General features: G+C 39.7%; 1 protein-coding gene and 1 pseudogene across 1 annotated transcript in view; both read left to right on the top strand.

Annotated features, from left to right (window-relative positions):
* HS6ST3 (heparan sulfate 6-O-sulfotransferase 3) overlaps positions 1 to 20,957 on the top strand; it is a 713,743-nt gene that overhangs the window by 566,891 nt on the left and 125,895 nt on the right. The gene's annotated exons all lie outside the window — the stretch shown is intronic.
* LOC139004953 (histone H1.8 pseudogene) lies at positions 19,429 to 20,314 on the top strand (annotated as a pseudogene).

The raw sequence follows: 20,957 nt of genomic DNA, 5'->3' as shown, positions 1-20,957 counted from the left end.
GGTTTGACTCCGGTCAAGGGCATGTACCTTGGTTGCGGAAAACTTCCCCAATGGGGGTTGTGCAAGAGGCAGCTGATCGATGTTTCTCTCTCATCGATGTTTCTAACTCTCTATCCCTCTCCCTTCCTCTCTGTAAAAAAATCAATAAAATATATTTCAAAAAAATGAATGTGAAGGATGAATGGGGTTTTACAATAGTTGGAGATTTAGGGTAGGAGTGTGGGGGAAGAATCCCCAGCAGAGGGAAATTATCTACAGTGTGGGGAAGTGGGTTTACAGTTGTTCATATGGAAAGTCATATAATTATTAATAAATAATAATACAAGAATAAGCTCTGTGTTTCATGTACTCACAACTATAAACCTACTTTCACCCAAGCCTGTATATAAATAAATGTCTTGTGGCTAAAAATATGAGAATCGCTTGGGTTTTGGACTACACACAGGCCTAATTTGAATGCCAGCTCTACCCCTGACTTTGTGGCATGGTTTGGTCATGACCATTAAGTAATAGAACTCACTGAAGATCTAAGAGGATGATAGTCTTGCTATACTGAGGAATAATTTAATACTTCACATAAACTCTCTTGTTTAGTCCTCACAATAGCTCTAGGTATTATAAGCTTCACTTCGAATTGTGGGACCAGAGATTCATAGGGCTTGATTCACCCAATGGCACTGACTAGTAAGTGTTAAGACAGATTTTGAACTAAGTTTTTTTGAATAAGTTATGTTACTATTGATTTTACCATATGGCAGGTACTCAATATTATTTCTCTTCCTATCCCTTTCTTTTGCTCTTTCCTTCCATCTGACAAAACCATTGTCAGTTCGCTGAAATATAGCACATTTATGCTGACATTTTTCTGATATACCTTTCTTTCCAACATTTTTGTTAGATTAGTTATTGCTACTATTAAAATATGGTTATGGTTAGTTTTATTTTTTATTTTTTTTTGGTTATGGTTAATTTAAAAATGGGTGAAGATATTTTCACTTTCTCTTTATCATTGCTGTTATTTGATAGCACAGCTAGAATATGACATCAACATTTTTTGAGCTTCAGCTTCCTTATTTCTAACATAAGTGATTTGTTTTACATAATAACTGGTTGTTTCCATGTGTAATAAGCTGTAGATGTATATTTCTGGACTTTCTGTGTAACTTAATTTTCAAAATTTTACTTCTTTATCAAGTAGTAGTTATATTTTATGCTTTCATGAAAATAAGTAAATGAAAGTCATTCATATAAGTATTTCATCTTGTTTCAAGATATGTAATTTGTAGATAGGACCGTGTATCTAGTTTGGTCACTTTCTTATGTTGAATAAATTTACAAGTCAAAACATTATAAATTCAGACTAGAAGGCATTTAAATTGTCTTAAAGTTTTATATTAATAAAATTTAATTATATAATGTCACTCGTGATGAATTATGCCTATATATTTGCCAATTTTTTTGTTACATAGGATGTCATTTAATCACAAAGTCAAAAACATCTTTCTCATGATAACATAGCCTTTCAAGTCAAATTAAACACCAAATTTCCACATCTATTTGTTTTATTTATGATACTCATAAGATAATATGACTGTGGATTGTACAAAGAGCAATTTATATTTTGCTAATGCAAAAAATCTATAAATGGTATTGAACATAAAGTAAAAGTACATTGTAAGGCAATATTTAAACAGAAAAATAAGTTACAGAAAGTAGCAGACAACTTCAGGTAGATTTTTCTGTTCTCTTACTATCTAACTAACTTGTAACAGAATCTTTTGAAAGGGTCAGTATCCAATTAAACTCTTATGTTGAATACAGAAGCAGTTGTTTTGTTAGAGAAAATATGCCTTCTGGAAACTTCTATAATGCATGTCGTCTTTTGAGGATAAATGCACATTTGTTATCCTAGTTCAGAGATAATTGCTTGCCATTAGGTTGGTTGGAACGTAAATTTTACTCATTTCTGTCAGCTAGTGTATCAACTTCCTAAACTCCATCCCCATCTGCCCCTCCAGTGACAAGCCGAGTATCATTTTGCCTTTCGCCAAAATGATAATGACTCACAAATGTAAATTTCATTGAAATCACACGTGTGGAAACATTTAATAGCCTTTTTTTTTTTAGAATAGGGAAATCAGATGGGTTGATCTCAGATCAGCAAAATTATATAAATATTCCATCCAAACTCATTTGCTTTTCTTATTACAATGGTATAAACATATTATTGATTATTTTCCCTGTTTTTCTTCTCTCTCTTTGTTTTTCTCAAGCATTAGACATGCATTTGGCTGTCAGAGCTTTAGACATAATAGTGTCACAGAGAGGGTACTTACTATGCCCTTTTCTAGGATGGGGAGACGGGTGGTGAGACCTGCCACCTGCATGAGCCCTTGTGCCAGGATTCTTGTCTCTAAGCCCAGAGGCCACATTTTAGCTTCACAGACTGTGACTTTTGTTAAAGGGAAAGCCTTTAATAAAATAGCTGTTATTTCCAAAGTACCTACTATTTTGTGTTGTTCTTTTGTTTTGTTATTTTTGCAAACATTCACCAAATCCATACCATTTGCCAACCTCTGTTTTAAGCTATTTAACATATTAACTCATTTTCATCTTTGCAAGAATGCTTTGAGATAGATAGCAATTATACTACCCATTTTTCATATGAGAAAACCGAGATCACAGAGAGGTCTCATACCCACTCACACTCAGCTGGTAAAAGGTGAAGCCAGGATTTGAACCCAGGCAGTCTGGTTAGATGGAACCTACCCTCTTCACGACATGCTTTTATCTTCTATCATGTTACCTTATTAAGTCCCAAGAAAAACCTAATCAGGCAGGATGGGAGAAATAATGCTCAAAAAGGTCAAACAATGTCCTCAAGTGCACACAACTAATGCAGCTAATAAGTGGCAACGCAGTGCCTGGCTAATGCTAACATATGTGCTTAGAATGCTTTGTGACATCGTGTGACTTGCCACCTACACACAAGGTATTGTGCAAAGTCAGGGGCAAGGTAGGAAGTCCTCACAGAGCTGCTGCTGCTGCTGCTGCATTCCATCTCATTTCCTCTCGTTCCTGACAAAAACCTGTGGGAGGGCTGCAGAGCTGGCGGGCACACACATTCTGAGGGCAAAGGAAGACAACAGAGGGAGCTGGGCACACGAGTCCAGACCCTCTTTTCTTGTATGAGGTACATTAAGGATTATGTACATTCGTCTTGTTCATCTATCTTTTGCAAAAAAAAATAAAAAATAAAAAAGCAATGTAGTTTTCTTATAAAGATATGAGATCCTAGCACATTAGTCTTACATTTACCCTTGAGGATAAGGATTCTTGCTGATAAGAAATGTGCTATAAAATATGGATACCATGTTTCAAGTATTTAAGGATAAAGCGATAAACATGCAGATGGGGCCATTAATGAACATTAATTGCTTTAAATTAGGTTTTATTGTGCAGTGTGTAAATTGGAAAGTACACATTTGCATTGGTAATAGAAAATTAATTTAAATGCTTCAGGAGGCAAAATATCACCTGATGTGCTAAAACCTGTTATTTGGGTAGACTGACGAGGAAACTTGAAGGGCACTGTGTATGAAAATAAAATAATAAAATAAAATTTGCTGAAGGCACACATATATGAGTACACCTCCTTAGGTGTAAACCCTGTGTGCCACTGAGTTTGCCGAAGCCAAGAAGGATCCCAGATGGTGCCTGGTTTAATGTTACATGAGCACTGCACCGTGTCTCCAGTGTGTAGGTTATGTAAGGGTGCGCTGTAAATCTGAGAGTTTCATGGGCCCTCGGGAGGTTATTGAATCCTTCCTCCTCCCTCCAGGGAGGTCATGTTGTCTTAAGATCTTCCAGAACAGATTGTTGCCCACGCAAGTCTTGTAAACGCTTGGAGGGACAATGTGGCTCTACCTTCCTCAGTGGCCCATTTCTAGCCAGGATCCATCTGGACCCTCATGGAAGAAGCCCTCCCTCAGGCCTCTGTCCGTCTCCCCAGTAATGCTTTAAACCTGTATCTTCTCATTCCGTTTCTGAAGAGTTGGTAAGCAGAGTATATGCGTGATTTAATTGTTCAACTTTCTTATGCTTGGATAGATAACCTTTTTTCTTCTCTTCAGCACTTAAATTTTTTATATTTATATCCTTGTTTTTCTCTGAAAGGGATAGTATTTAAAAATATTAAAAGTTCTCTGATAAGAGAGGAACATAATTAAGACATTATGTCTTAAGGTAAAAGTAATAGGGAATTGTCATCATAGCAGTTAGATTTCCTTAGCTAATTGTGCTGCTGTTCCTTGAGGAAGGGAAGAATGTGAGAGAAATGGGGTTGGGAGGAGGAGCAAAAAACGGAGGCTTAAGTAGCATAGGATACCCTGGTGTGGAGTTGAAGAGGCAGATTGAGGCCAGAGATTTAAATTTGAGACCCATCACTTTATAGATCAATTTCAAAACCATGGGATTACATGAGGTCACCTAAGGCAGGGGTGGGGAACGTCTGGCCCATGGTCCATATAAGGCCTGAGAAATCATTTGGTCTGGCCCTGCCAAGTTAATTATTTGACCAAATATAGAAGGCTAATTTTTAAGTTGATAATTTTGTATGGCCCACAAATGATGCTATAAATATTCAAATGCCCTCAGCAGATAAAAGGTTCCCCACCCCTGATAAGTAGTAAATATAGAAAGTGAAGTCAATATAGAATGAACTGAGCCTCAGACACTTTAGCATTTTGAGTTCTGAAAGCTGGAGGATGAATCAGCAAAGAAAACTCAAACGAAGCAAGGCCAGAGATGAAACAGAAAAACTAGGAGAATGCTTTAAGAAGATCTGAGTGGCCAGCTGTGTTTAATACTGTTAGAGGTTGAGTAAGAGGAGGTCCTTGTTGACCTTGGCAGTCATTTTTGGTAGTGTAATAGGGACAATGGCTATTTAAGTAGATTCAAATGACAATGGCCGATGAAAAGCAGAGCTATTGAATAGAGACACTCTTTTCAGAGGCTTTAATATAAAGAGGAATAGAGAACAGGTGATAGTAGAGGGGGCCCATTGTGCCAAATAAATAATGAGCAGGGAACAGAAGTGAAAAATATTGTGTTTGTGCAGCCAAGGATTTTGTAAGTGCTTTCTGTCTCCTTGGAGGTCAACTCTGGTTGTTCCTTGAACATGCCCTTCTAATAACTGGCATCAGAGCTCCAGTGCAACAGGAATAGGCTGTGAACTTGAGTTTACTGGACACTTAGGGAGAATGAAAGTACCAGCAGAGAGTAGCTTATAACTATGAGTAAAAGGGACCACCCCTCTCTGTTCCAATCTAATTTTAATATAATCTCTACTGGGTCAGTTCCCTTCTTGCTTCCACATGGGCTGAGGTGAGCTAGCTCAACCCATTACTAGAAGTGCTCCAGATGTTTTCAGAGCTTAGAGTCCAGGCTTGAATGCCATCATCCACTCCCTCCAAAATCCTTTAGAACTCAAATCAGAAGGAAGGCTCTTCTCCCTTATTATTTCAAGGGCTGCTAATTTCCTGTGCCAGGATTTGTTCTCTTCCCAAGATAATTGACAGTGCCATTTTCCTTCAACTGGATCTAGGCCTAACTGCAAGTATGTCCTGGATCCAAGTTCTCAACAGGACCATTACCATAATGCAGTTCTCAAGTGTATTATGACCAAGTACCACAGACTAGTGGCTTAAACAACATAATTTTATTTCTAATGTTTTGATGTTAGTTTTGTTCATCTTTTGCTTTGTAGACACTCTGTGGACATTTTAATCTAGAAAATTATGTTATTTCAGGGATATTTTCTATTTATTCTTTGAACACTTGTTCTTGATATTCTTCCTATCTTCTTCAAGAACTCCTACTTGTCAATGTGGACTCTCCTAGGGCTTTCTAGATGAATCCTCTGGTTTACTTATATTTTCTTTTGTGGTTTTGGTTGTTTGTTTTTTTTAATTAAATTTTTATTGTCAGATTATTACATTTGTTCCTCTTTTTTCCCCCCATAACTCCCCTCCTCTCCATTCCTGCCCCACCCTCCGCCCTCACTCCCCACCCACTGTCCTTATCCATAGGTGCTCGATTTTTGTCCAGTCTCTTCCCACATCTCCTACACCCCTTTCCCCCCCAAGAATAGTCAGTCCATTCCCTTTCTATGTCCCTGATTCTATTATAATCACCAGTTCATTCTGTACATCATATTATTTACTCACTTGATTCTTAGATTCACTTGTTGATAGATGCATGTTTGTTGTTCATAATTTGTATCTTTACCTTTTTCTTCTTCTTCCTCTTCTTAAAGGATACCTTTCAGCATTTCGTATAATACTGGTTTGGTGGTGATGAACTCCTTTAGCTTTTCCTTATCTGTGAAGCTCTTTATCTGACCTTCAATTCTGAATGATAGCTTTGCTGGATAAAGTAATCGTGGTTGTAGGTTCTTGGTATTCATCACTTTGAATATTTCTTGCCATTCCCTTCTGGCCTGCAAAGTTTCTGTTGAGAAATCAGCTGAGAGTCGTATGGGTATTCCCTTGTAGGTAATTGAGTCTCTTTCTCTTGCTGCTTTTAAGATTCTCTCTGTCTTTTGCTCTTGGCATTTTAATTATGATGTGTCTTGGTGTGGTCCTCTTTGGATTCCTTTTGTTTGGGGTTCTCTGCGCTCCTTGGACCTGTAAGTCCATTTCTTTCACCAGGTGGGGGAAGATTTCTGTCATTATTTCTTCAAATAGGTTTTCAATATCTTGCTGTCTCTCATCTTCTGGCACCCCTATAATTCTGATGTTTGTACGCTTGAAGCTGTCCCAGAGGCTCCTTACACTATCTTCGTATTTTCAGATTCTTTTTTCATTTTGCTTTTCCGGTTGGGTGTTTTTTGCTTCTTCGCATTTCAAATCTTTGACTTGATTCTTGCGCTCCTCTGGTCTGCTGTTGGGTGTCTGTATAATATTCTTTATTTCAGTCAGTGTATGCTTAATTTCTAGTTGGTTCTTTATCACAACATCGAGGGTCTCATTAGTTTTCTTGAGGCTCTCATCAAGTTTATTGGCAGTTTCTAGCAAATTATTGAAAGCCCTTAAAAGTGCATTTTTTAGCTCTATATCCTCCATTTCTGTCATGTTTTTTTGTCTCCGCATTTTTTATGCTTTCTTGGTGCACCCCCTTGTGGTCTTTGTGCGCAGTCTTGTTGTAGTTAAGTCTTAATTGTTATCGGCAATACTGGGGGTGAATTGACCTCCAGGCTAACTGGCTATGAGAGTCAGCTGTGTCTGCAGTGGGAGAGCTTCTGTGCTGAAACTCTAGGGCGATGCTAATCTAGCCTTTGCCTGAGGCTATCCGGCAAATGCCTCTGTGCAGGGCTTGGGCGGGGCGGGTCCCAGGGGATCTACAGGGCGGGCAGAGCAAGCAGTTATGGTTGCTCTCAGATCCTTCCCCAGCGACTCTGCAACCGCTGCAAACCTCGGAGAGAAAGCTGCCTTCCAGCTTCTCCCGTTTGAGTCTGGGTCCCTAGAGACTCGCCCCGATCTGGAGCTCAGAGTCTGAAACTCCCTCCCGATTGAAAACAACAACCGCGCCCTCCACCGCCTGCCCACTCCACATGCACTCCGCACCTTAGTATTTCACTTCAGCACTGCGCCTCCTCTGAGTCTCGTATGGTTTCCTCTTTCCTCCTAGTTGTAGAACTTCCACTCAGCCAGCCTTCCTGTGGTTCTGGATGATGTCCGTTCCGTCTTTTAGTTATATTTTTGAAGTGGTTGTTTGAGGCAGCAAGCTCCGGCGTTAACCTATGCCGCCATCTTGGTTCTCGGTTTTTGTTTTGTAAACTTTTTGTTCCAGTTCCTGGAAGATTTTTTTTCCAATGGATCTGATATCTTCCAATCCTCCTATTAATATTTTACAATTCTAATATGAAAATTTTAATATATAATATTGTATTATTCCTTTTAATAGCATTCAATTCTTGTTTCATGACCACAATGTTTTCTCATCTCTGAGAATTTCTTAATTGGTTGTTTTAAAACTTTCTTTTTTTAAAGTGCTTTTTTTAAAAAGAAAATTCAGTTTGTTTTACCACTCTCTTTTATGTGGGAAGAATTTTTCAAATGTTTAAATATTTTCTTATACTTAATAGTGAGTCAATAAAAACTTAAAAAGTGATCATTAATGGGTCAGCATTTTTTTTTTGCTGGGTGACCTTAAAGTGTCAATTTCTCTTTTTTATTTATTACTATATATACAGGTGGTTATTTTTCTCAGAGAAAAACCCTCTTAATTCCAACTGGAGTGTGTGAGCCAGGCTGCTCGCATTGTGGGAGTTGAGTGGGGAAGAACAGGCTTTCATTTATTGCCTCCGTTAGGCCTCTCCTACATGGCCCTCAAATGGACTCATTGTTACTGAGTTCACATAATCTGATTTAGTCTCAGCAGAAATAAACGTTCCTTCCTTGGGATGGAGAAGAGTTTAGAAGCACATGGCACCTCCAATTTCTGAGCCTTTTTGTGGTTCAGCAGTGCTCACTTCTTTTTGGCCTAGCTGCATCCCCTTTCCTCCCTCCCACACACTACAGACTTGTATTTTAGCTCTGTTTTCAAAAAATTGGGTGATATCACTTTGATTTTTGTCTCCTCTCCCATTCTCAAGAGAGTTTTTCTCCCTGCATCTTCACATCATCTTCCCTCTGTGTATGTGTTTGTATCCAAATTTCCTAGAAAGATACCAGTCATACTGGATTAGAACCCTCCTCATTTTAATTAAATTACCTCTTTAAAGATTCTATCTCTAAGCTACTGGGGGGGAGTTAGAAATTAAAATTATAAACCTGGATGAGGTTTATAATTCAATCCAGAGCAGACTCTATGGAGGCAGAGCTGCTTGACCAGAAAAAAACTCTCACAGCACAAACACTATAACTGATGCACCCAGTGCAATATTCAGCTCCATTACAGTTCCATTAAGCAAATTTATACTTACTGAATTAAATGAAGTTGAATTATTTACAATATGAATTCTTCATAGCAATTGTAGATAGTCTAAGGCTCAATAAATTTCCCTGATAAATTGCTTTATGATTCCCATTCTACCCCCTAGAGCAGTGATGGCGAACCTTTTGAGCTTGGCCTGTCAGCATTTTGAAAAACCCTAACTTAACTCTGGTGCCGTGTCACATATAGAAATTTTTTGATATTTGCAACCATAGTAAAACAAAGGCTTATATTTTTGATATTTATTTTATATATTTAAATGCCATTTAACAAAGGAAAATCAACCAAAAAAATGAGTTCGCGTGTCACCTCTGACAGGCGTGTCATAGGTTCGTCATCACTGCCCTAGAGACATAAAGAACTATTGATTTTAAAGTCCCCATTCCCCGGTTGTGGGTGTCTACCTCAAGGTTTTAGAGGTCTAAGTCATAATTTCCTAAATTATGTATGATTGTGTTCTTCAGAAAAGACCAAGAAAAGGTGACTAGTCTTGTGAAGTCAAGATAAATGACACCTTCTGCTTCCTTTCATCTGTGAGATTCATTATTCTGTCAGAGGAGTAATTTAGATGGCTGTGATTTGTTCCTCAAAAAGTTATCTTGGTTCTTTCAGCCCACTTGTCTTGGGTTGGGTGTGGTAATCAGCAGGTTTTCTTGATTAGAAAATGTCTCCAAGTGAACTAGAAATAGGAGGAAGTTCAAGATCACTGTCAGTAGAGAAAAGTTGTCTTTATATTTACGCTTTTTCAAATACTACATCATGATGCATGTAGCAGATCTCTGAGGTAGAGCACAAATTTGATCTCTGAGGTCATCTCTATAGGTGGTTGGAGAAATTTTCAGATCAACAAAAAAAGTTGCTTGCCACCTGAATTGGGTCTTAGATTACATTAGATGGAGCAAAGTATAAGAACATCTTCATTGTTGTCTTTTGAGAGTCATTTCCCTGTATTAAGGCAGGTTGGGTTGATTTGTATCTTGATAGGATATACGTTCTCCATCAGTAAAGATGAAACAAAATGCAAGACAAATACCATTAAAAGGGAAAGTTAATGAGTCAGAATTCTGTTGATTACATTTTGGTTGACTTTATGTCTCCCCACTTTTGCCATTGGATGTGGCATCTAGCTGAATTGAAAGCCTTTCTACTAAGCAGAATGTGATTGGCTGCTCTTTCTACAATGGCCATGAGTGCTTCTCAACATTCTAATTTTAATTTAGGTGTGTGTATATGTGTGTGTGCATGTATTATATACATATATATCACACTCTTTAGTTCAAGAAAAATTAAAGTGAAGGAGAAGGTTACATGTCATTTTCATTCCCTGTGCTATATTTCTTGTTAAAAGAGATTTATTTTTAGGATCTTATTAGCAACTCTTTGCCCATATCACTTTGCACTCAATTCTCTTATATGTCTTATGACACTGTGTTGTAAATATTTGATTACATCTCTTTTTGTTCCTTGAGAACTTGAGTCATACTAGACTCATAAATCTCATTTCAAATTTAAGTGAATATACTTGATCAAAACGTTTATTTAGTGTTTATACTGAGTTCTTTAATGTAGAGAAATATTTTAAGGGCTTTGGTCCATGATGTTTGATAATACTCCTATTCATAACACATTTTATAGCTTTCAAGCTAACACTTAAAACCAAATAAGTGCAAGATTGGCCACTCAAGAGCTATATGAAGAATTGACAATAATATAGAGTTGCTTAGATTCATATTTTGATTTACCTCAATTGTACTTACTAATTACCACACAATCCATTTCATCATTTATTTGTTTTTCTTATCAAATTAACTAATTGTCCAATCCTCACAACTTTTTTAAAGCATATGACTTCATATCATTTATTTTCTTTTTATATCCACCATGCTCAGTAAAACTTTGCCTCCTGAAGCTGAGTCCTTTATTCCTCTTCTCTGTTGTTCCTCTATCTTTTGTTCCTGTGTAATTATGTTTAAAGAGTTCTAGGAACACAATGATTCCTTGGTACCTGCTGTATTATCAGAGGAACTCCAGCTGTAAACCGGGCAAATGGAGGAGAATGACCTGACTCCGGAGGCCACCAGTGACTCTTAGAGAACTGAAGGCAGTGGATGGTGTATAGATCCTGTAGCCACAATACCTGGATTTTAGACCAGATACAAAAGAGACTTCATAATAGCAAATTTTGTTCATTAGGCTGATGTGCTTTAGGTGAATTCATGGTGGAAACCTCATTAAAGTCCAGTAATGAAAGAGGCTCTTGTATTGATATTTTAAAATAAGTGATAGGTTTATTTCTTTTGTCTTGATCATGATGCAACCTTGCATTAGTTAATGGATTTTTCCCTTGTCTTTTGTTAGTGCCAAATGAAAATAATTCCAGAAAAGCACCTTATTAGCGTTATTTTAAAAAAATCCTTGACACACTTTCAGAAGGAACTTTATATCCCCCCATTCCTTTTTATAAACAAGAAGTTAAATTACCTTTAGGAATTCTATGTGAGGCTTTTTTCTTTTTTATATAAGGCCCTGCAAGCATTGAATGGGAGTGATTTCATGAAGATTTGTTTGATGCAACAGTGCAGTCATAAGGTTTATTTGCACCACTTGTGCTATTATCTGTGCCTTGTATATTTAAAGTGTCTGCTTATCCTTTTTAACATTGACAGTGCATTACTGAGGGAAGCATATAATATATCGTTTGTGATATTTAAATGTCAAACACTTGCTCATCCAGCTAGAGTCCAGCTGTATATAACTGCTCCCCTTAAATCTGTCTTATCTGTGCCTCAGTTGGAAATGTCAATTAAAGAAAGACTCTAATCTCATTAGAAAGGCTGAATGACAATGCATGATATTCACATTTATTTGTCAAATTAGTTTCTCTGCCACATTTTGATGTTTTAATTAAATATGCTTTGGCAGCATTTTTACTGATGGAGACAACTCTCTAAAGCAGTCTTTCTTTTTTAAATTTAAAAAAATATGTTTGTATTGATTTTTAGAGAGAGAAGAAGGGGGAAGAGGAGAAACAGAGAGAGAGACATCAATGTGAGAGAAAATCATCAATTGGTTACCTCCCATACATGCCCTGACCTGGGATCAAACCAGCAACCTGGTAGGTATGTGCCCTGACCAGGATTCAAACCTGCAACTTTCTAACCAACTGAGCACTCGGCCAGGGTTAAAGCAGTCTCTTTTCTATTGCAGGTGCATTAAGACATTGTAAGACCATGAATGCTAGCTGGAATTATTTCATCATAGGTTTAATGCATTCATAATTCACTTATTGTTGTCGATTTCTTCCAAGAAACTGCTAGCCAAAGCATTGTGGAAATAGGACTGATAGCCATTCATACTAATGGATTTGGGTTTATTTGGGTATGTCATTGTATTGTTGTGAAACAATCTTTGGTCCTAGGAAAATATTCTCACATCATATGTTTAACTTCTAGTAGTTGTACTGGACTAATGCTGGCATAAGAAAGAATCTGGTTTGGCTCAGTGGATAGAGTGTCAGCCCACGGACTGAAGAGTCCCTGTGTCAATTCCAGACAAGGGTACGTACCTCTGTTGCAGTCTCGATCCCCAGCCCTGGTCAGGGTGCGTATGGGAGGCAACCAATCGATATGTCTCTCACACATCAATGTTTCTCTCTCTCCCTCTCTCCCCATCTCTCCCACTCTGTCTAAAAATCAATGGAAAGATATCCTCAGATGAAGATTAATCAAAAAATAAACAAACAAAAAAAGTAAAACCCTTACTTTTTTGTAGGGGCAAAAACCTTTATAATGATAGCAAAGCCTAAATAATCCCTAAGTCATTTAGCATAATAAATCACCAATACTCTATTATCTTCAGTTTATAAACACTTTGCAATATAAGAATTACTAACCACAGAGGATCTGAAAACAACTGAAATGTGAGTGTATAGATTTGAAGGCTAGTGTTTGTTTTTAATAGAAGCAGGCATTTCTATGCCGCATTACTCTGCCTACCTCTCTAATTGAAATGATCTTTGTATACTGAGAAATCTGAAAGGTCGCATTGAGAGCTAAGCCATTTTCTATAAGCACATTAATATTTATGTATGTAGAAATAATTAAGCATTTGTAATTTTGGAGAAAGTAGGTTTGGGTGTAACAGGTTAAACACTGATTTCACACATACATTAATTATCCCAACAACTAAACTATTTTTTCCTAGAGTTAAAAGTTCTATATTTTCTATTACATAGAATTTTGAGGAACCATGGTAATTATCTTTTCTCCTCATATCTCTTTTGTATTTTGATTTTCCCCTAATATTTCTTTTCACTGATTTCTACATGGACTCATCAAAAGCTGGTGTGTTTTAAATTACATTTTACGTAGCTGGAGATACTGTGTGGAGGGGCAATAGAAATGTCTCATTTTTGAACTGTATTAAGTATTTAAATAAAATGTGGTCATTACTATTAGAGACCATCCAATGCTTTAGAAATGAAGTCTTCACCTGCAATCAGAGATGTAAGTGGAATCAGGCCTAGGAGACTTGTGTGTCTGATTTTAGAGGCTTCTCCAAAACTCAAGCCTACGAACTAAGTTCTCAGTGTGCACACGGCAGTGACGGTTATGCCAGTTGATGCTAGAAATGGATTCTCTCCCAAAGGTAGCCTGTTGCTGATAGAAGACAAAACTTTGAATGACTCCTGGATTTGAAGTATTCCCATTGTGTTGTCATCCCTGCACTTAACATCCTTTCACACCCTTGACACCTGAACTGACAGCCTTAACCCGTTACCACTTGCTAGCGCAGCTCCAAGACATGAAATGTACAGCTAATTACACTGCACTCCATGGCAGTGTATGACAGACAGTTGGGTGCTGGCAGAAGACACATCCAAGCAAGTGGTACTAGATATACTTATGAGCTGCTGGCCAGGACAGCCATAGTAGAAAAATGCTGTGTGTACACACGTGTGTGTGTGTGTGTGTGTGTGTGTGTGTGTGTGTGTGTAATATACAGGTTAGGGCAGAAGTAGGTTTACAGTTGTGAATATGCGAAACAGTTTATTCTTGTATTACTATTTATTAATTATTATATCATTTTCTATGTGAACAACTGTAAATCTACTTTTGCCCACCCTGTACATTTAATACATATGTGAGTGTGGGTGTATGTGTGCGTGTAAACACACAACACAAACATATTTGCACAGCATTATTTTTATTTGCTTATTTTGCTTGCAGCAAAAACATGTGGGTGAAAAATGTGATCAATACATAAAATGAGTATTCAGTACACAGCCCACAGAAGTGATCTATTTGGCAGGGGCTGGCTCTCTTCATCTGACAGTCTTCTATTTTTAATAGATAAGTATCATTTAACTATTATTCTCTCTGCCATGATTCTAAAACAAGCCCATGGAAAGTGATAACGCAGGTCAAACCAATCATTTTGGCACTAAGTAGACCAGAAATTGATTATTTTATTTAAGACAAAAGGATTTATATGTGGATAGTTTATTTCTCTCATTACCTCATTCTTGTTCTTTTTTGTCCTAAAAAAAAGATAGAAATAGGATGACTGATTGTGAAAGGATGGTTAATTCTTAAATATCTGGCATAGGAATATGGAAGGACAAAGTTTGTATTGTATTTTGTGGCTTTACTCAAGTTTACATTATTAGCACAAACTTACGTTTCTAATCATGCATTTAGGTAGTGAGTTTCATACCAACAGCATGTAGTATCTGTGTTAGCTAATACATAGACAATAAGCAAGATATTGATTCACTAATTTAATTAACATGTGCCGAGCCTCCTATATAATAAAAGGCTAATATGCAAATAGACCGAACGGCAGAACAACCGGAACAACCATACAACCGGTCGCTTTGACATGCGCTGACCACTAGAGAGTGTGTGCGGAACATGGTGGGCCTTGGCTGCGGCGGTATGGTGGAGCAGTTGAACAGGGGTGCCAGACCAAGGCGGGGAGCTGATCGCTGTCATCAGGGCGAGCCTCTGGTGGTTACTGAAAATTCTTTGCTCCCATGCACCACGGTCCCGCCCGGCACTCGCACCTGTTCCTGGTGCTGGCCCCACTAGCACCCACTGCCAGTGCCCAGTGCTGGTCCCAATCACTCAGTGCCATCAGTGGGTGCAAGTGGCGGCTGACAGCCCTGATCACCCTGCGGTCTTCTCCACCTCCCCCTGCTTTTGAGGGACGATCGGGGCAGAGCCGCCGCTTGCACCTGCTGATGGTGCTGGCCCCAGTGGGAGTGATTGGGGCCTGCGCCATCAATGCATGAGAGTGGCGGTGGTGGGAGAGGGACCTTCTGGCAGATAGGGGACCAGGGGCCACAGTGGGAGGGGCCAGGCAGGGGCACAGAGGATGGGCCAAGACCCCCCCCCCCCCCATGCCTAATGCAGCCTCGTGGCCCACAGTTCCTTTCAAGGTGCACAAAATTGTGCACTGGGCCCCTAGTCAATAATATTTGAGGCACCATGCAGTTGGGATCTTCCATTCTCTAGGAGTGAGACGGAATAGAATTATGTAGGAATTATGTCCACCCATCTAACACTGTATCTCTTCCGTGATGGGGTTAAAATGGAAAATAAGTAGAATTATATCTCAAATAATTAAAATATAATTTCTTAAACTCAGACAGACCTTGGGAAAGATGACAACTACTGCATTTTATTTCTGTTTTCCCTCATTGACCCAGAATAATTTCCCAGAACTTCCAAGGAACTGAGAAACGTAGCCCACATCTGTGTCATGTTGTCTAACTCCCGACCAAATTGTAAGGGCCAGAGAGTAATTCAGAGAATGAGCTGTTCATTTAAGATGCTGAGTTAATGACAGCGGCCGACAAAATTGCAGGTATATAGTATCAGGGTTATATTTTAAAACCGAAAACAATTTCATTTTTGGAGTGTACAACTTTACTCACCTAAGTTACTACTTACCCATTGGAAAAGTAACCCATCATTAAATTTTCATACCAGGAGGAAGGCGTTTGCCTGCAGTTACACACAACACATCATCACACTTTCTCATTACCATAAACATCTCCTCCAATTTGGGGTCTCATTTTCTTTACAAACACAGCTTGAAAAACTTCCTCTTTGCCAGATTATTCAAGTAAATGATGATCTTTCGAGCCAGGAAAATAACTGTCACAAGTGAAAAAACATTTTTATTGATGTGAAACTCAAGATTGTGGTTTAGCCCACAGCAATGCACATATTTTCCTTTAATAATTACAGCTTATTACCTGTGTAAATAGTGCTGAAATGGTGCTTAGTCCATACTGCGTAGAGGCCAAAGCCATCTAAAAACATCTTGAGTTATGGTAGTTTTCTATCGAAGGCAAGGCAACTGAACCTATTCAGGCTTAATGTTCCATTTTGTGTTGGCTAGGCACGTCTGAGAAGGATTGATAGTCATTTTTTTATTGCTGCTGTTATTGTTTTAATTTAGTACATCTAATAACTTCCATTCCTAAGACACTGAATGTGCAAGACAGCCCCTTCCATCAAGAAGCTCATGATCTGTGCAACTAAATAATAAAATAGAAAAGGCTCCTTGATAAAGCAAGCACGCTTACAGTCAAGAAAAGTTAAAATGCCATATGTTTGTTCCAGTTCTCTAATCGTTGTCCGTATGTAAAATTATAGCTCTGGAGCTTAATTTTTTTTTTTATTGCGGAAACAGGCTTAGAAGATAACTCTGTATAACACTGGTGTTGAGAAATGGGATTCGCAGCCATATGTTATAGATACATTTTATTTGGCATCTATTGTGTATAGTTACTTTTTATGCCATTTCCCATTGCAGAGTCCAACGCATGTGATAATCAGATATAGTAAAATGTGGATTTGGGTATTTAATATTTACGAGAGATAAAAGCACAATTTAATGTAAGCATGCTTACTGCTCCCTTCCCTCCAGGCTCCCCCTTTTTTCCTTCCCGTCAGAGAAACATTGAGCAAATACCAAATACATTCTGAAGCAGCCAGAAGAACATTTATTTATATATTTTTTTTACAAATATGATGGTAAAATGTTCATTTTGTGAGTACTTTCAGTATAACAAATAGACAAAATAATTCTGTTAAAAAATAATCTGTGCCATGAGACAAATTTACACCCTCCACCTCCAGTGAATATATTATCTCTATCCACAGTAGAATATGTGTGTGGTTTCAAAACAGGCTATTAAAAGTTTCCTTGGGGTGGAAACTTCTGGGTTTGGGGTGGGATTCCACGCTGCAACACATGGTGTGTTCTTTTTTTGTGATTTGGTCACAGTTGGCTGGAAGTCAATTACTTTGAATTTGGGCAACTTATGTTTGTAACACATCTAGACAGGGTGAATTTGAAGAATGATTACAATATGCAGAATGTCTCTAAACATGCTCACAGTTGAACTCACTTTGGTATTTTAGATTTGTAGGCAATGAAGGGCAGAAATGATTATATATTTCCAACTCACATATGAGCCAATCTCTGAAAAATTTGAAACACTTTCCATTTCTAAAATGATCTTGTAGTTTGCGTGTCAATCCAAGAGGCAGTTCACACGATGGGCTGGATGGATCGAAATATTATCCCAGGAGAGGGCAGTCATGCTGGTTGGTAGCTTTGGGACTAGAGGAGTAAAAGTTTGGGGGCTGGGGAGGGAGGGGATGGCAAAGATTAAGACCCCTCTGTCTTTTTAGGGGCATGGGTAATAAATGAAGAAGCAAAAGCCAGTGAGCCATGATGATTGGCAATACAATTTATCCCTAAAAATTGACTAAGACAATGCATGAGATAGTCAAACCATGATTTACTCATTCATATCATTTGTCTAATATATCTATTGACTCTCCAGCTCCAGTTTTGTCAACCAAACCCTTTTAAACTTCTGCCTGGTGGTACTAAGCTATGCTGTAGGAATTCGTCTGAATGCTGTGTTTTTATGTGTAAATAAAATTTGTTTTTCTATTTTAATGAATTTTGTTATTTGTGGTTTATGTGGCTTCCTCTAGCTGATAGCATAGAGGTGGGATGAGTTTAGTCCAGATTCTAATGATGACAGACCCTCTTCTCACTGCCAGCCCTGCTGAGTGCCCTGCACCCACCTTAACTTGGCATGGCCCAGGCTGCCCTTCACGGCCTCCACCCCCAGAACCAGGCCAGGATAGCCTGCCTGGAAGGAGGCCCCAGTCCTGTCCCAGCCCACTGGTCCCTCCATATCTTCCACTGGCAGGTGTGGGGCCCCTGAGAAGATGCCAGACCCACGGATCCCCTCAGGAATAGACCAAGGGTCCTCAAACTTTTTAAACAGGGGGCCAGTTCACTGTCCCTCAGACCGTTGGAGGGCCGGACTATAGTTTTAAAAAAAACTATGAACAAATTCCTATGCACACTGCACATATCTTATTTTGAAGTAAAAAAAAACAAATGTTTTCGGCGGGCTGCATGTGGCCCGCAGGCCGTAGTTTGAGGACCCCTGACATAGTATGTAAGTGGCAGGAATTGGGGGTGGGGGGCAAGATGGTTACCTTCTCCCTAATAAAGCTATTTCATCCTTTCCATTTTGGAATGGAATGAGGCCTGCTCCTCTGTGTATCCCTGTCTCCCACAGCTCCCTCCTGATGATGGGTGTCAACTGAGGGGAAGCAGGGGCACAGCCTCCCTCCACTGAGCCCCAGTACCTAATAACCTGGAATATGTTACCTTCAGTTGTTACCTTCTTTTCACTTGTACTTTATGCAGAACGGCTCCTATGAGGGCTGAAAGCAGAGAGAAGTGAGGGCCTGTGGAGTAGGGGGAGTTCGTGCACCCCTTCTTCCCCAGAAGGGATGGGCTCAGGTTAGTTTGGGGTTGGAGGCTCCTTCACTTTGCCACAGGCATGGGAGAGTTCTCTCCCACCCCTCTGTCCTCCCAACTTAGGTTGTACTTTCCAAGAAGGTGATTACCCCTACGCTTGTCCGATCTCCAGAACAAAACATGTTGATCATGTGCAGTATTTCTCACTCTGCTTAGAAGCCAGCATAATTGGGAGTAACGCTGTTTCTCTCTCTGTCTCTCTCTGTCTCTCTCTCTCTCTCTCTCTCTCTCTCTCTCTCTCACACACACACACACACACACACACACACACACACAAAGAGCATCTCTAGCCTTGGTGAGCAGAGGGTGCAGGAGGGACCAAGCGTCTCAACCCCCATCATTTCGCCAGGCAGCTGAGATGCAGAGAAGTCCAATGACTCATCTAAGGTCACACAAGAGTGAGTGACTAAGCTGGGGTGTAAGTGCCCAAGGCAGGGCTATAGTGCCCCATCCTAGCCCTCCCTCCCCACACAGTAGCTCAGAGCCTCCCAACCAAATCAGGGGCTACTGGAGTCCTGGGGCCAGGCCACTGGCAGCCTCATGTCTGCATCTGCATCTACCTGTACAATGGGTCCCAGGAACGTGGCCTCCAGCGACACCTGATCTCCTCCGCCTCCCTGACCTCCATGACCTCCACATCCAGGTAGTCTGGGATTGAAAAGCCAGACTAGAGCCACAGTGCCATCGGAGCCCACGCCACCACCCACTAGTGCTGCACATGGTGCTGCAGGCGCTGCAGGCAGGAGAGCAGCACCTGGACCCCTCGGTGGTGGCCATCAAGGTTTATGTCCTGCGGAAATTCCCTATGGTAGATGCCATTGGCTCAATGGCCTGAGGAAGCGGGCCCTGGACGCTGGTCTGCAATGCTTCCTCCTTGTCAGGCCCACCAACTCCAAGGCCAAGGGGGACACTGGCAGCTTCAAATTAGTTCCCAAGAATACAAAACAATCCATTCCAGAAAGATACCCACCATGTCAGCCCCCCAGAGACCTGATGAGGCCATGGAGGAGGCCCCCAGGAAAAGTGGCCAGACCAAAGACAGAGAGGCGAGACTGCACAAGGCCAGGAAGGGCCCCGACAGTCAGGCACGGCCACAAAGGCCCCTCCTGGTGTCAGCGGATCCCTTGGGTTAAAGGTAGAGAGAACAGCCCGGCAGATGCCAAGTCCTACAGGAGGCACAAAGCTGGACTCAAAATTAAAAAACCCATGGTTACCAAGGGCCAGAATGGTATGGCTTCACCAACCAAAAAGAAGACTCTTGACAAGGTCCCTAAAGAGGACGCTGCTCAGGGAACCAGGGAAGAGTCAAAGCCAAGGCTGCTGCTGCCCCTAAGGACAGTAGGTCCAAGATGATACCTATACCTAGAAGACAGAAGTCCCCAAGGGCCCATGAAGACCTGGCGTGCCTATCAAGGCCTCATCACCCAAAGGGAAGGCAGAAGCCAAGAATTAGAGGTGGAGGTGGAGAGAGACTAAGATTCTGATTGGAGTTTTTATTCCCCAACTAAACATCACTCTATTTATTTCACTGTAACCTACTTATCAATAAAGGAATTTTCCCCCTCCCCCCAAAAAAATAAATAAGTAAAAGGACAGGCACAATTTCTTGGCTTATAGTTAGTAAAAGGGTCTCCCAAAAAAAGTGGTTCACTTGGTTGCTTCTTCATCAGGAATACCAATTGGTTTGTGGATTTGTTTTTCTTTTTGGTAATTGTTTGTGTGGTTGGTTGGCATATAGAACTAAGCATAAATATGAAGAAGAAAACAGAGTCCAATTTTGGGCCCATCCTCCTAGAAAGAGGAACACTGCTTCCTCGATTATTTTTTGCTATTCAGCACTCTGAAGTTTGTTTGTTTTTTCTGTCAATAGATACTTGTTGAGAAATATGATACTAACTTCAAATGATGCTGGCCATCGGCACCTTATTTTTATTATAATATGCAACATCCAATTTTGATTTTCTATCAGTGTTGATAATTCAGCTATTTTATAAACCAGCTATTAGGCTGAACATTCACAGGGAATACAAAAAGGGAAAATTGGCTCATTTTGAGAAAAGCCCTAGGTGTCCTTTAGTTGATCATGTTTTGAATTA

This window comes from Myotis yumanensis, unplaced genomic scaffold (genome assembly GCF_028538775.1).
Source record: "Myotis yumanensis isolate MYYU_CA2020_CCGP unplaced genomic scaffold, mMyoYum1.0.hap1 SCAF_3, whole genome shotgun sequence".
NCBI classification, from domain to species: Eukaryota; Metazoa; Chordata; class Mammalia; order Chiroptera; family Vespertilionidae; genus Myotis; species Myotis yumanensis.
This window is presented reverse-complemented; position numbering and strand designations above follow the sequence as displayed.